Consider the following 16,310-nt stretch of genomic DNA (forward strand, 5'->3'; position numbering starts at 1 on the left):
GTATACAGGAGATGGTCTCTTACCAAATAGGGCAAGGGCTAAGTTCACATTATGGCAAGAACAGCTCAAATAAGCAAGAGAAATGACAGTCCATCACGAAGTTCAGTCAATCCGGAACATTTCAAGAACTTTTAAAGTTTCTTCAAGTGCAGTCGCAAAACCCATCAAGTGCTATGATGAAACTGGCTCTCATGAGGACTGCCACAGGAAAGAAAGACCCAGAGTTCCCTCTGCTGCAGAGGATAAGTTCATTAGAGTTACCAGCCTCAGAAATTGCTACCCAAATAAATGCTTCACAGACTCGAAATAACCGACACATCTCAACATCAACTGTTCAGAGGAGACTGCATGAATCAGGCCTTCATGGTCGAATTGCTGCAAAGAAACCACTACTAAAGGACATCAATAACAAGAAGAGACTTGCTTTGGCCAAGAAACACGAGCAATGGACATTAGACCGGTGGACATCTGTCCTTTGGTCTGATGAGTCCAAATCTGCGATTTTTGGTTCCAACCGCAGTGTCTTTGTGAGACGCAGAGTAGGTGAACGGATGATCTCCGCGTATGTGGTTCCCACCGTGAAGTATGGAGGAGGAGGGGTGATGGTGGTTTGCTGGTGACACTGTCTGTGATTTATTTAGAATGCAAGGCACACTTAACCAGCATGGCTACCACAGCATTCTGCAGCAATAAGCCAACCCATCTGGATTGCTCTTAGTGGGAGTATAATTTGTTTTTCCACAGGACAATGACCCAACACACCTCCAGGTTATGTAAGAGCTATTTGACCAAGAAGGAGAGTGATGGAGTGCTGCATCAGATGACCTGGCCTCCACAATCACCTGCCCTCAACCCAATTGAGATGGTTTGTGATGAGTTGGACCGCAGAGTGAAGGAAAAGCAGCCAACAAGTGCTCAGCATATGTGGGAGCTCCTTCCAATACTTTTGGAAAAGCATTCCAGGTGAAGCTGGTTGAGAGAATGCCAAGAGTGTGCAAAGCTGTCAAGGCAAAGGGTGGCTACATTGAAGAATCTCAAATGTAAAATAGATTTAATTTGTTTAACACTTTTTTGGTTACCACATGATTCCATATGTGTAATTTCATAGTTTTGTTTTCTTCACTATTATTCTACAATGTAGAAAATAGTATAAATAAAGAAAACCCCTTGAATGTGTAGGTGTGTCCAAACTTTTGACTGGTACTGTATAAAGTCTTCATAAAGCACAATGCGTTATAGACCACAAACATTCAGCATGCCAACCCTGTTAGTCTGGCTACATTTCAGGGGTTGATTATGTGTGAATGATAAGCAAAATTAGCTAACCCTGTTCCTTCCCTTCAGACATCTGTTTTAACCTTTAAGATCAGGTGGCCAGGAGTAGAATACAGATCAATCTTCTGGCCAGCTGGCTCTATACATTAGTGTTGGTTGGGCACGGAGGCGGAACGATAAACTCAACCTCCATGCGCCTGCTAGAGTACAGTACACTAACTGCAGACTGTAGTAAGGAGAGTGTAAAGACTAGAGGAAATATACATTAATAAGAGTAGATACTGGTAAGCACTTTCACATGAACTAGACTGTTCGTTTTGGGAAATCAGAGGAGTCAAGGGGACGACTTGATCACACCAGGCCGAATCTTTGGGACGACAAGGAGGGTGTTGAAAAGCAAGACCGACTGGGAGACGAGAAATGAAGCGACAGTAAGATTGAGGTACAGACAGACAGGCTGGTAGAGAAACAGGCAGGGGAGAAAGAAAAAGATACTACCACAGGGGGTTACTATTTTTCTAAACGTTTTTTCTCTCTCGGTTTCCATCTGACTGTTTAATCACAATGGTGCAGAAAACAGACAACAATTAGAAGTCCCCAGAATGCTAAAGCCAGGCCACAGTGGAACATAATGGTATCCCGAGCAGTAGGCTAGTATGGCAGATTGCCACGCCCACGTTTTCACATTGTAGTATCTCCACCCATTATATAAATTACAAATACAGCAAGCTAAGCCGGGGTGTAAAAATCACAATCATCAAGGTTTTATTTTCACAGAAACCAGAGCATTGGATATCATGAAGATACTTAGACCACCTATTGCGATGTGAGGTGCTAGAGAGACTGGAGTATCTTTAAGGCCAGGCAACACACCCTCATAGGGAAAAAAATGGCCCTGAAAATTATATCACAATAACGTTTTACCAGTTGAATGTAGACACAAAACACAACTTTTTTGTATTACAATGGTTTTGATATATTTTATAAAAAATATGCAAATTAGGTGATATCATTAAATATGCACATATTTGCATATCACGTAAATCCATTTTTCTGGACACTGGATGAAGTCAGTCTAAATATTTTGGTTTCATTTTGTTAAGATACTCCAAGACCGGACTTGTCCACAGCAGATTGCAGATAAATACTTTTTTCTTCTTTCTATCTGTAAAATACTAAAGACATGTACGTAAAATGCATTTTTGTTTTTTTATACAACACATCAACAATTCCCTCTGAGCAAGTCTGGAGAACATATCTAAGAAATTGCAGTTAAAGACAACTACACCGAATGTAGAATAATGCCCATTTAGACCCAATCACCATCTTTAAAGTAAGTTACTAAATATAGTCCACTTTTGTAACGCTTTTAAATGTGTAATTTTATGTAATGAGCTTTGAAATTATTGATGTATGTTCATTTTAAAGTGGTTAAAATGACAGTAGTATGATAAACTAAACTAAATATACATTTTCATCAAGTTTGACATTTTTATATTTGCTTTTTGGAAATACTCATTAATGGACCAAAATACCAACAAATCAAAAAATTGATAGGTAAACGCACAAATTTATTTTCAGTCTGTGGCATTAAAGGAAAATTCCACCCAAAACAACTCATTCCTTTAATTTACAGTGTTACATAACACTAATATGTGAGAACAATATTTTTTTGTGAACAAATGTTTCATTTTGGCATTATAATAAGGTTGGTAACAACATGGAAAATCGTTGTGGAAATCTGTTGCAGCTCAAGTCGAATACAAAATCTACAATGCAATGCTCTCTTTAGTCTGGCTAGCTAGCAAACATAGCTACACACAATAATACCAAAGACAATAGTAGCATGTCAAGTAGGTAGTTAGCTGTAAAATCGCCTAAAACCACGCTATCAATCTAGGAATCTACAATCTCACCATGTTCAACCTGTAGATCGATGTGCCTCAGGGTGGAGTCTAACATTCGCAACCTCAGACATACTTTTGAGGAGATGGGAAACGGTGTCCATTCTACGTCAATGGGCCACGCGGTGCATTCTGGGCGATTATGGGACAAGGAGCGCTCTCCAAAACCCCAACATTTGCAGGAATTTCGTCAACAAGAAGTACATCACATTTCTATGACGCAAGATAATTAACTTACTATCTGTAATATCGTATAGCTTTTGGAATTGTGACATTACGTACTTTAGAGGAAAATAGGCAATTTTCTCCACATATACAACGACTTTGAGAAGGGATTGCGTGACTGTTAGCTTAGCAACCATGTGAAGAAGCATGACATCGTGAACACATTTCGTCGACACTCTGCTGGGTGCTGCGTTATACGTTCCTTCATTCATTGGATTTCTATCTCCTTTCTATAATATCTCTGGCAAATGCACCATGCAATGCACCCTGGCCTAGAGGCAGACAAATGTGCTAGACCCTCCGTTAAATTACAAATTTCTCGGGGTAGGAATACCACAAAAATATGATCAATGGCTCATTCGAGAGGAGACATTCTCCTGGAGTTATGACATCAGCCAGTATTTAAATCTGACATGATTTTTAAACGTTTCTGCGATATAAAAGTCGTTTTCCTATTAACTTCCAGTGTAGTGAGAGCGACTTTATCACAATGCTACGTCATACCGGCCGGATTTCTGCTTGCTTGAACCACAATAACTCAGATACACAAGAAAACATGAAATGACCCAGGGAATCGATAGAACATCACTCAGAGATGCACAAAAACAATATACCATTCAAAATGGGTGAACCTTTCCTTTAAATAATGCCAAGAGTAACACGGAATAAAATAGTGGTACAATGTATCAATCTCGAAAGGGGAAAAGGACAAATTGTACCCATGTGTTTCCACGCTGCTGCCAACACAGTCGGTGGGCAGTCCCAGAGAGCGTAACAACCGCCCCTCTGAGATGATAGGTCCATTCTGAAGCAGTTCTATTGGCTGGCTCAACCTGTCTGTCGCTGAGCCTCGTCTGGGGGCGCGCAGAACGTACATTGGCGCATGCTTGCATCATATTGTGCCCGCCATAGAGAGAGAGAGCAGACCACAGCCCCCGGCATTATGACTAGCCTTTGTCTTTGTCTACCTACCGGTCCCCTACTATCCGAATGTAGGTCAGTGGAGCCAAAATCTCACCAGCTTGACTTTACACTACTAACTACGCACACACAAAAAATGAACACGAGGCGATTACTGTGTATTACAAAAGAGGAAAACGGAACGATACTAGTTAACATTAGCTCTTTTGTGGTAGGTCTGCCTGCCCCCCCCCCCCCTTTGCCAGCCAGTGAGAACATGTCCGGACAAGCGAATTCACAAATCAATATGTACAGATTGTTTTTCTTACAAAAACCTACCAACAATTGGTATGCGATGCAGCATAATATCAACTGATTTGTTTCTGATAAATTGTCATTGCACTAACCGCTGTGTTGCCAACGACACGCTCGTGTCCATCCGTTCCGCGTTCTCCCGCTATAAGGCGGGAAGATGCAATGTAACAACAATGTAACAACCATCGCCGATTCAAGTTAAAACATCGACAGTTCAGTAAAGACTCTATTCTAGCTCTAGAACAACGACCTCACAGAGGTCAGCGTATAAAACCAAGCAAACCACCTCGTTTGGTCAAGTTAAAATGTTTGCATATAAACTAACCCTTTTCCCAAACTTAACCCAATTATCCTAACCTGCTAGGTTAATTCGCCTAACCTGCTGCGTAAATCCTAACCTGCTATAAAAAGTCAAATCTGACGTTCATTTTACAAAAGCTGGATCCCTGTTAGCCATGACCACGTCGTTTGCAACCATTTCCTCCAGTAGTCTACGTACAGTACACGATGTAGCCTACAATGACAATCCGCTAGCTATATTTTGTAAAAATAAAAGCTTACCTGGGGCTTTTGACAGCAGATGGTGATAGACATATTTAATGTAAATTCAGAGTTGTCTGTGTGGGTACAGCGAATACGATGCAGTTGGCACGGTTCAGTTTTCTGTCAGGTTTCCTCTCGCTCTGTCCCTCTCGCTCTCCAACGTGACTGAAGCACAGACAAGTTGAATGAATAGTGTCTGGGTTGCTCTAGCGCGTTCAAAAAGACACTGGCAAGTGCCACCCTGCCGGTGACGTAGCAACGTCTAGGCCAGCCTGCGGGAAAGTACGTACAACCAGGCGGGGCGGCAAGTAGTTGTGTAATGAATAGATGTCTGAAACAGGCCTATATTTCTCCAACTTCTTCTGTATCTGCTGGAAAGTATAATTTAATTTAATCATTTTACTTTAGACTTTGATTAAGTCATAGGACATACTGCTAGTGATTTGATAGCAGGCCTATTGTTTGCCTTATAAATCAGACTATTATACCAATTATTGGTATACTATCAAACAAAGCACTGCAAAAACGTGGAAAGCTTACTTACAAGCCAGATTGTTGAATAAAAATACATTTGAACTTACTCTACAGGGTTGTATGTGCGGTAGGTCCTTCAGCTGGTCAGATTTTAGACAAAATATGCACAGGGAAGTATTATTTACCCACTTTTTAGAGCGCTGGTAACGTTACTGACGTTAAAAGTTCTATCACCTGGGACATGCGCAAAACCATGTAAACGCCTGCATGACATCGGTAAGTATGCATGCATTGCGTGCAAGTACTTCTGTGCTTAGGTCATGAGCAATTATCTTGATTTTCACATACGGAGACCAACGTTTTGAAGTTGGTTTAACAATACTGTGGATATTTTGTCTCAAATTTAGACCAGCTGAAGGACCAACCAGACAGACAATCAGCAGAGTAAGTTCAAGTCTATTTTGATTCAACATTCGTGACAGACAAGGGTCGTAAAAAAATGTTTTCAATGTAAATGTGTTACAGTATCGCCACAAATCGGGACTAGCCTACTGTATACTGCCTACCGATGGTGATTAGTCTTGTATACAGACTAGATATAGGCTAGAGCCGCTAGGCCTACCGATATTCTGCCTGAGCCCGACTCTCTTATGAGTACCTTGTTGTTCCTCTCCTGATGAGGCCTCATGAGATGCTAGGAGATCCTGTCCCCGAGAGCCGCTATCCCCTACAGACATCATCATCAGGGAGGAAGGCATACCTTCAGATAGATCCCTGCATGGTTGCTAAGACCTTATACTAGTCTACTGTACTCTACAGTGATTAGATCAGATTAAGGGATCACAAACTGTAGCCACATGAGTCTCATGCTAATTAGCCTGTGTTCTGTAACCTGGCTCCTCCCGCCCACTGATTCAGTGACAGTAATGGCACAATAGAGTTGAGCCAAAGCCCTACTTTAGAAGAGATCTGCCTGTCCTTTGTATGTAAGACCAGAGGGCTAACCTAACAACCAAGCCCAGGGGGGTAGTCAACACACAGATCAAATTTGTCAAAACAGTGGTGTATGGTGTCTGGGTGGGATGAATCAAGGGATCGTGGCAAAACAGAACAGTGGTGTATGGTGTCTGGGTGGGATGAATCAAGGGATCGTGGCAAAACAGAACAGTGGTGGTTGGTGCAGGCTGGTATTTAGGCATGGAGACATAGTCATTGTCACGCTGGCTGTTACCAACGCAGGGAGATGTCACATTTCTGGCTGAGTGAGAGCCTATAGTGTATTAAAACATGATGTTATTCCGGACTCAGCCAATGTGTTTGATTTGGTCATGCTCTTTACAGAGGCTTTGAAATGGAGGACCTGTTGCTTGGCAGTCTGCTCAGCATTCTCTGTTTATCGCTGACAAACAATGTCCGCCTGCATCAGATTTCACCTGGTTCCTTACCCTTTTGTGTGTATGCATAATGTCCTTAATTTGGTAGGGCGGGACACACTTGACATTTACAAGACAGAAGACCCAAACTCATCGTCAAATCAAATCAAAGTTTATTTGTCACATGCGCCGAATACAACAGGTGTAGTAGACCTTACAGTGAAATGCTTACTTACCAACAGTGCAAAAAAGGTATTAGGTGAACAATAGGTAAGTAAAGAAATATAAACTACAGTAAAAAGACAGTGAAAAATAACAGTAGCTACATACAGTAGCGAGGCTATAACAGCACCGAGGCTATATACCGGCACCGGTTACTCGGGCTGATTGAGGTAGTATGTACATGTAGATATGGTTAAAGTGACTATGCATATATGATAAACAGAGAGTAGCAGTAGCGTAAAAGAGGGGTTGGCGGGTGGTGGGTCACCCAATGCAAATAGTCCGGGTAGCCATTTGATTACCTGTTCAGGAGTCTTATGGCTTGGGGGTCAAAACTGTTGAGAAGCCTTTTTGTCCTAGACTTGGCACTCCGGTACCGCTTGCCATGCGGTAGTAGAGAGAACAGTCTATGACTGGGGTGGCTGTGGTCTTTGACAATTTTTAGGGCCTTCCTCTGACACCGCCTGGTGTAGAGGTCCTGGATGGCAGGCAGCTTAGCCCCAGTGATGTAACCCCTGTAGTGCCTTGCGGTCGGAGGCCGAGCAATTGCCGTACCAGGCAGTGATGTAACCAGTCAGGATGCTCTCGATGTTGCACCTGTAGAACCTTTTGAGGATCTCAGGACCCATGCCAAATCTTTTTAGTTTCCTGAAGGGGAATAGGCTTTGTCGTGCCCTCTTCACGACTGTCTTGGTGTGTTTGGACCATTCTAGTTTGTTGGTGATGTGGACACCAAGGAACTTGAAGCTCTCTACCTGCTCCACTACAGCCCCGTCGTTGAGAATGGGGGCGTGCTCGGTCCTTCTTTTCCTGTAGTCCACAATCATCTCCTTAGTCTTGGTTACGTTGAGGGATAGGTTGTTATACTGGCACCACCCGGCCAGGTCTCTGACCTCCTCCCTATAGGCTGTTTCGTCGTTATCAGTGATCAGGCCTACCACTGTTGTGTCGTCTGCAAACTTAATGATGGTGTTGGTGTCATGCCTGGCCATGCAGTCGTGGGTGAACAGGAAGTACAGGAGGGGACTGAGCACGCACCCCCGAGGGGCTCCAGTGTTGAGGATCAGCGTGGCAGATGTGTTGTTACCTACCCTCACCACCTGTGGGGCGGCCCGTCAGGAAGTCCAGGATCCAGTTGCAGAGGGAGGTGTTTAGTCCCAGGATCCTTCGCTTAGTGAGGAGCTTTGTGGGCACTATGGTGTTGAACGCTGAGCTGTAGTCAATGAATAGCATTCTCACGTAGGTGTTCCTTTTGTCCAGGTGGGAAAGGGTAGTGTGGAGTGCAATAGAGATTGCATCATCTGTGGATCTGTTTGGGCGGTATGCAAATTGGAGTGGGTTTAGGGTTTCTGGGATAATGGTGTTGATGTGAGCCATTCCCAGCCTTTCAAAGCACTTCATGGCTACGGACGTGAGTGCTACGGGTCTGTAGTCATTTAGGCAGGTTGCCTTCATGTTCTTGGGCACAGGGACTATGATGGTCTGCTTGAAACATGTTGGTATTACAGACTCATTCAGGGACATGTTGAAAATGTCAGTGAAGACACCTGCCAGGATGCTCACAGCAAAACAAAACAAACCTGCCACACAATCATCATTGAGAACATGTATATTTAGATTTTCTTAGTTGAACCATATTCAGTACCAGTCAAAAGTTTGGACACACACTACTCATTCAATGGTTTTTCTTTATTTTTACTAGTTTCTAAACTGTAGAATAATAGTGAAGACATTAAAACTATGAAATAACACATATGGAATCATGTAGTAACCTTTAAAGTGTTAAACAAATGAAAATATATTTTAGATTTTAGATTCTTCAAAGTAGCCACCCTTTGCCTTGATGACAGCTTTGCACACTCGTATTCTCTCAACCAGCTTCATGAGGAATGTTTTTATTAACAGTCTTGAAGGAGTTCCCACATGCTGAACACTTGTTGGCTGCTTTTCCTTCACTCTGTGGTCCAACTCATCTCAAACCATCTCAATTGGGTTGAGGTCGGGTGATTGTGGAGGCCAAGCCATCTGATGCAGCACTCCATCACTCTCCTTCTTGGTCAAATAGCCCTTACACAGCCTGGAGGTGTGTTTTGGGTCATTGTCCTGTTGAAAAACAAATGATAGTCTCACTAAGCTCAAACCAGACGGGATGGCGTATCGCTGCAGAATGCTGTGGTAGCTATGCTGGTTAAGTGCATCTTGAATTCTGAATAAATCACAGACAGTGTCACCAGCAAAGCACCCCCACACCGTCACACCTCCTCCATGTTTCACGGTGGGAACCACACATGCAGACATCATCCGTTCACCTACTCTGTGTCTCACAAAGACACGGCGATTGGAACCAAAAATCTAAAATTTGGACTCATCAGATCAAAGGACAGATTTCCACCGATCTAATGTCCATTGCTCGTGTTTCTTGGCCCAATCAAGTCTCTTCTTCTTATTGGTGTCTTGTAGTTGTGGTTTCTTTGCAGCAATTCGACTATGAAGGCCTGAGTCATGCAGTCTCCTCTGAACAGTTAATGTTGAGATGTGTCTGTTACTTGAACTCTGTGAAGCATTTATTTGGGCTGCAATTTCTAAGGCTGGTAACTCTAATGAACTTATCCTCTGCAGCAGAGGGAACTCTGGGTCTTTCCTGTGGCGGTCCTCATAAGAGCCAGTTTCATCATAGCGCTTGATGGTTTTTGCGACTGCACTTGAAGAAACTTTAAAAGTTCTTGAAATGTTCCGGATTGACTGAACTTCGCGTCTTAAAGTAATGATGGACTGTCATTTCTCTTTACTTATTTGAGCTGTTCTTGCCATGATATGAACTTGGTCTTTTACCAAATAGGGCTATCTTCTGTATACCACTCCTACCTTGTGGCTCAAATGCATTAAGTGGGAAAGAAATTCCACAAATTAACTTTTAACAAGGCCCACCTGTTAATTGAAATGCATTCCAGTTGATGCAAGCTGGTTGAGATAATGCCAAGAGTGTGCAAAGCTGTCATCAAGGCAACGGTTAGCTACTTTGAAGAATCAACATTTTGGAATATATTTTGATTTGTTTTTATATATTTTTGGTTACTACATGATTCCATATGTGGTATTTCATAGTTTTGATGTCTTCACTATTATTCTACAATGTAGAAAATAGTAAAAATACAGAGAACCCCTTGAATAAGTAGATGTGTTCAAACTTTTGACTGGTGCTGTGTATGTATATATATATACTCCTGAGGCGAGTGTGTCATTACTTGCAGATAACTTGTTTCCTTTGCCACCTTAAAGATTCCCCTCGCAGCAGATCAAAAGTACTGCTACAGCAGAGGACACTTTTCAAGTTGTGATGGAGGTGAATGAGGTTTCCTTGGCAGCACTCTGTCTCCCCAGAGAGAGGCTGAGAGCCAGTGGTGACATCACGTGGGCTCAGTCAGGGAGAGGTGTGCTGAACAAGCTGAACAAGCCCAGCCAGCAGCCTCAGCTTGAATCAGTCTCAGACCCACTATAAGCACTATTCACTTTCTCCTGCATAAGCACGCGCACACGCACGCACACCTAATCCTATCCTACAGCCATGGGTTAAATTCCAACCCTCCCCCTTCTTGAAGTGTGTACTCGTTCACCCTCTCAGTGATTAATTAAAGGTTTGCATTTTTTACATTTTATTTCACCTTTATTTAACCAGGTAGGCCAGTTGAGAACAAGTTCTCATTTACAACTGCGACCTGGCATTGATGTACCGTACATAGAGTCTTGTCTATCATATACCCAATGCTTTTTAAATCTTCTAGGGAATGTGAACCTGCACTTTAGTGGAGAATTGGAATGTTACTTTAGACTGCCTGTAGCATAATCAAGCACCGCAGCTCCCCTCCTCTCTCTCCGGCAGCAACGCCAGGTCTCAGTGGCCCCCAAAAGGTTCAGTGGGGCTTCACATATGAGCCTTGACAAGAGCAGTATGAATATTTCAGCTATGTCTCGTTCTGGCACGTGGCAGGTGCTGATGGATGTGCTGCTGGCATTTTCTGATTAAGGCGTACTGCAGCGGAAGACATACCCTGATCTGAACACCGGGCACAGTGGTGGGCAGCCTGGCCCTGGACGCAACATGTGTCTTGGCATTTAATCAATACATTCTGAGGTTGGTGGGCCTTTCGATCAAGTAGTGAGTCACTAAGTCACTAATTGAATCACTAAGTTAGTCACAAAGTTCTCATCTCTAGTGATAGCACGGTGCTGCTGTATCAATCACCCTTGCAGAGTATATTGCATTATGCAAAATGTTGTTTTCCAACTGGAAATATATTAAACATTTTTTTGCAAACATAGGGCATTATATTGGGCTCCCGAGTGGCGCAGCGGTCTAAGGCACTGCATCTCAGTGCTAAAGGTGTCACTACAGTCCCTGGTTTGATTCCAGGCTGTATCACATCCGGCCGTGATTGGGAGTCCCATAGGGCGGCGCACAATTGGCCCAGCGTTGGCTGGGTTTGGCCGTCATTGTAAATAAGAATTTGTTCTAAGGCACTGAGATGCAGTGCCTTAGAACGCTGCGCTCTACCTCAGCGTTTCACAAATTCTGTCCTCAGGACCCCTAACACTACAAAGCAGATTCAAATGATCAAAGCGTGATGATTTTTTGAACCAGCTGTGCAGTGCTCGGGCAAAAAACAAAACATGCACCCGTTGGGGTCCGAAGGACCGAGTTTGAGAAACCTTTCTACCGACTCCAGAAGAATCCTTTTTCAAGTAATGCGAGAAAAATATTGCATTTTATTTGGAATGGCAAACCAGATCAAGTTGAATGGGCATATTTATATAACGAACATGAGTTTGGAGGGTTAAAAATATGAACTATTAAGGCATTAAACCTCTCTCTTAAAGCCTTCATTATACCAAAATGATATCGAAATCCAAACTGGTTTTCCAGCAGGCTACTAAGAGAGGCACATCCAATGTTCAAAAGGGGGCTTTTTTGTTGTTATACAGCTTAAAACCAATCATTTCTGATGAATTGACAATGGAACCTTGTTTTAAAGTATCCTCCCTTGAAAACGAAGCCACATAGATTTGGTTACAAGTCCAATGCCATCCTCCAGAAGAGGCTAAACAAATATTACAGCAAATTATATGGCTAAAAAAAGTATAAGTAAGGTATATTGTTTATGAATTGTAAATAAAGACTGTACAATTATGTAACACAAGCAATTAACAAAGGTCTATAGAGAGGTATGCTTAATACATAAGTATAACCAACTCATTGCAGTTCAGCCACAAAAATGGAAGAGGCAATTACTCAGAGGAAGGAATGTATTGGTTTGCCTGCCTCCAATGAAAAACCATGCATGGATTAAAATGACTAGTATAAATCATTAAACGTTTCAGTTTATCTTAAGTTTGAGAGGTTTGGGAACTAAGATAACTGGGAACAGATTTTTTGATGTCCCAATACTGTAGCATTGGGTTTATGAACTGATATACTAAACAACAATTGATGCATCAATTCGTTCTTTTCAATTTAAACTATTATATACAATTCTCGCCACAAAAACAATTCTCAATATATTGGGCATTGAACAGTAAGCCCTGTGCAGACTGCCACAAGGAAACAGATAGTAGTTTTTGGTACTGTCCTTCAGTGGTTCACTTTTACATTTTAGTAGTGACTGCATACATTTTTGTTTGGGTCCCCTCATGTGAATTGAACCCACAACCCTGGCATTGCAAGCTCCACAGGACAACGCATGGCATTGCAAGCTCCACAGGACAACGCATGGCATTGCAAGCTCCACAGGACAACGCATGGCATTGCAAGCTCCACAGGACAACGCATGGCATTGCAAGCTCCACAGGACAACGCATGGCATTGCAAGCTCCACAGGACAACGCATAGCATTGCAAGCTCCACAGGACAACGCATGGCATTGCAAGCTCCACAGGACAACGCATGGCATTGCAAGCTCCACAGGACAACGCATGGCATTGCAAGCGCCACAGGACAACGCATGGCATTGCAAGCGCCACAGGACAACGCATGGCATTGCAAGCTCCACAGGACAACGCATGGCATTGCAAGCTCCACAGGACAACGCATGGCATTGTAAGCTCCACAGGACAACGCATGGCATTGCAAGCTCCACAGGACAACGCATGGCATTGCAAGCTTTACAGGACAACGCATGGCATTGCAAGCTCCACAGGACAACGCATGGCATTGCAAGCTTTACAGGACAACGCATGGCATTGCAAGCTCCACAGGACAACGCATGGCATTGCAAGCTCCACAGGACAACGCATGGCATTGCAAGCTCCACAGGACAACGCATGGCATTGCAAGCTCCACAGGACAACGCATGGCATTGCAAGCTCCACAGGACAACGCATGGCATTGCAAGCTTTACAGGACAACGCATGGCATTGCAAGCTTTACAGGACAACGCATGGCATTGCAAGCTTTACAGGACAACGCATGGCATTGCAAGCTTTACAGGACAACGCATGGCATTGCAAGCTTTACAGGACAACGCATGGCATTGCAAGCTCCACAGGACAACGCATGACATTGCAAGCTTTACAGGACAACGCATGGCATTGCAAGCTTTACAGGACAACGCATGGCATTGCAAGCTCCACAGGACAACGCATGGCATTGCAAGCTTTACAGGACAACGCATGGCATTGCAAGCTCCACAGGACAACGCATGGCATTGCAAGCTTTACAGGACAACGCATGGCATTGCAAGCTTTACAGAACAACGCATGGCATTGCAAGCTCCACAGGACAACGCATGGCATTGCAAGCTTTACAGGACAACGCATGGCATTGCAAGCTCCACAGGACAACGCATGGCATTGCAAGCTTTACAGGACAACACATGGCATTGCAAGCTTTACAGGACAACGCATGGCATTGCAAGCTCCACAGGACAACGCATGGCATTTTGGAGTCAGGTCCAGGAGTGGTTGTGAAGTCATAACGTCTGTGTTCAGATGGACTTACAAACAGCACTGTTAGGAGATCTGAAAAACCTTGATCAATTAATGGGAAATATGATTATACTCTTAGGTAAAATATACATTTTTAGGGCAATCTTGGTAGAATTGGTACAAATAGAGAGGTTCACGACCCTCGTAAGAATTCACAGTTAAATAAAAGGATGTATTGCAAAAGGAAATAGTAAAATGGTAGTGTACTTGGAAAGATGGGTTAGTCTTTGGACATCTAAGGGTTGGAATTAAGATCAGAGTGTACTGTATATGTGCTCGAAGATAAACGTTAGTTTACTCCAATCAGAGAAGGGGTGGGAGGGGTGGTAGGGTTAGGAAAGATATAGGGGAAATGTAATGTTAAATTACCAGAATGAGCTAATGTATTCTAGAACTGGGTTTAGTTTTTAAAAAACTGGTTTGTGCCTGAATTAATGGAATGGAATATGAGAATGGTGTCATAAGAGCCAAGTCACATGGTGTTCTGATAACGAACTGATAAACTGTGACAAACTCTCTCACTCATGACTAACGCACCGTATGACCTTGACGAATGTGAGGGCGAATGTGAGGCAGTGGGATTGTGTATCTTTCTCTGTTCATTGCTCCAGATTAGGAATGACATCATTTTTTCTGTGTTCAAATTGTGTTTGCTGAAAGGGTCCAGAGGGTCAGAGAGATAAATATTATAGTGCAAGAGGTGCTGCCAGGTCATATAGATTTTTCTCAATTGTATAGTACCTTATGTCAACTTTGAACCCAAAATATCTGACAGGTGGAAGTTTTACACAGGACTCTAGGCCATTGAAGCACTGTACCATTAAAGTTAATAGACCCAAACTGAAAACATTGTGTCCACTTCACTGAGCCAAAGTCTTGCGAAAATGATTGTTTTTTTAGACAAAATAACCATTTACCATTTTGTAGACATAATAATCAATCAATAAAATAAATTATTGAACATTAAAGGTCATCCTATCCTATTTTCCGCCCTGGCGATTCAATCAGCAGCGACACAATTAGAATGTGTCAACTGGCTCGTTAAACTGTGTCCGTGGCGCAATGGTGTCTGTTGCTCCATCAACATGTTCATTAATTTAACAGTGTCCATATTAAGGGTGTAGCTGTTAAACCATTGTGACTGTCACAGAAGTCTCAGACTCTTCTTCTGTCCACTTTTATATTTAGTGAAATATTTCAGATATTTTATTCATATTTTTACTATTTAATAAGTATAGCTTGATCTTCTATCGTCCTAAAAGTCGTGTCAAAAGTCAGTATGACTGAGTGACATGATGACAGTATGATGACAGATACCAGTTTGTTCCTGAATCGAGTGTTCCTCTTTCATAGCTGGTTCTTTGTTATGAAACCGCCCTTCCTTTCCACTGAAGTAAATATTATAGTTCCAAGCAAGGCTGGTCTTTCAGGTTTCTGTTTAAATAAAATCATCCTCACCATGCACATTCCTTATTTTCTTCAGTGCCCAGTTGTAACGAACGGTCTTCCAAGCTCATACATCTCTAAGCTCACAATCAAGTTGTATGCCTAATAATGACTGTATTAACATTTACCAAGCATCTCACTTACCAGTGAAGCTGGAGTGGAGTGTGCATTCCTCACCGCCTGAGTGACTGAGAGGTGAATGGGTTTTACAGAGGAACTAAAAGTGGAACTGTGATTGGGGGGGTTTCAAGACCTCCCCTTATCCCCCTGACCTGAGATACTGTGTAGACTATCAGCCTGCTAGACTAGTCCTCCATTTACCCGGAGTCAGAACTTATTTTGTCTTTTCCAGGTATTGGGTAAAGTTTATAGACAAATCTATAGATGACTTAGGACATATTAATAGTCCATTGTGATTGGTAGCAGGGGTCAGAGTGGACGTGAGCAGCATGAGAAGCCCAGTAGTCGTGAGTAGCATGGGGACACAGGCTAAAGATAAACAATCCCTGATTTGTCTGTTGATACTATAACTACTGTGACCTGAGCGGTATACTACAAAGCAGGATCAAGGAGTTAGCCAGCTAACTAGCCTAAATATTGTGATATAACTTTACATTTTTTTGAAAGATAAAGCTTGAAATGGGCATTCTCTAAT

At 42.7% G+C, this 16,310-nt stretch overlaps 1 protein-coding gene across 2 annotated transcripts in view; it reads right to left on the reverse strand.

Moving 5' to 3' along the window:
- ivns1abpa (influenza virus NS1A binding protein a) overlaps positions 1-15,819 on the reverse strand; it is a 51,246-nt gene extending 35,427 nt beyond the window's left edge. The window contains exon 1 of one of the 2 annotated variants that reach the window (XM_039002908.1): positions 15,800-15,819. The gene's annotated coding sequence lies outside the window, so the exon portion shown is untranslated. Of the gene's footprint in view, positions 1-5,180; positions 5,372-15,799 lie in introns of those variants that run through there. The other variant, XM_039002907.1, reaches the window with a different exon arrangement.
- Positions 15,820-16,310: the final 491 nt, after the last annotated feature.

This window comes from Salvelinus namaycush, chromosome 10, assembly GCF_016432855.1.
Source record: "Salvelinus namaycush isolate Seneca chromosome 10, SaNama_1.0, whole genome shotgun sequence".
Lineage (NCBI taxonomy): Eukaryota > Metazoa > Chordata > Actinopteri > Salmoniformes > Salmonidae > Salvelinus > Salvelinus namaycush.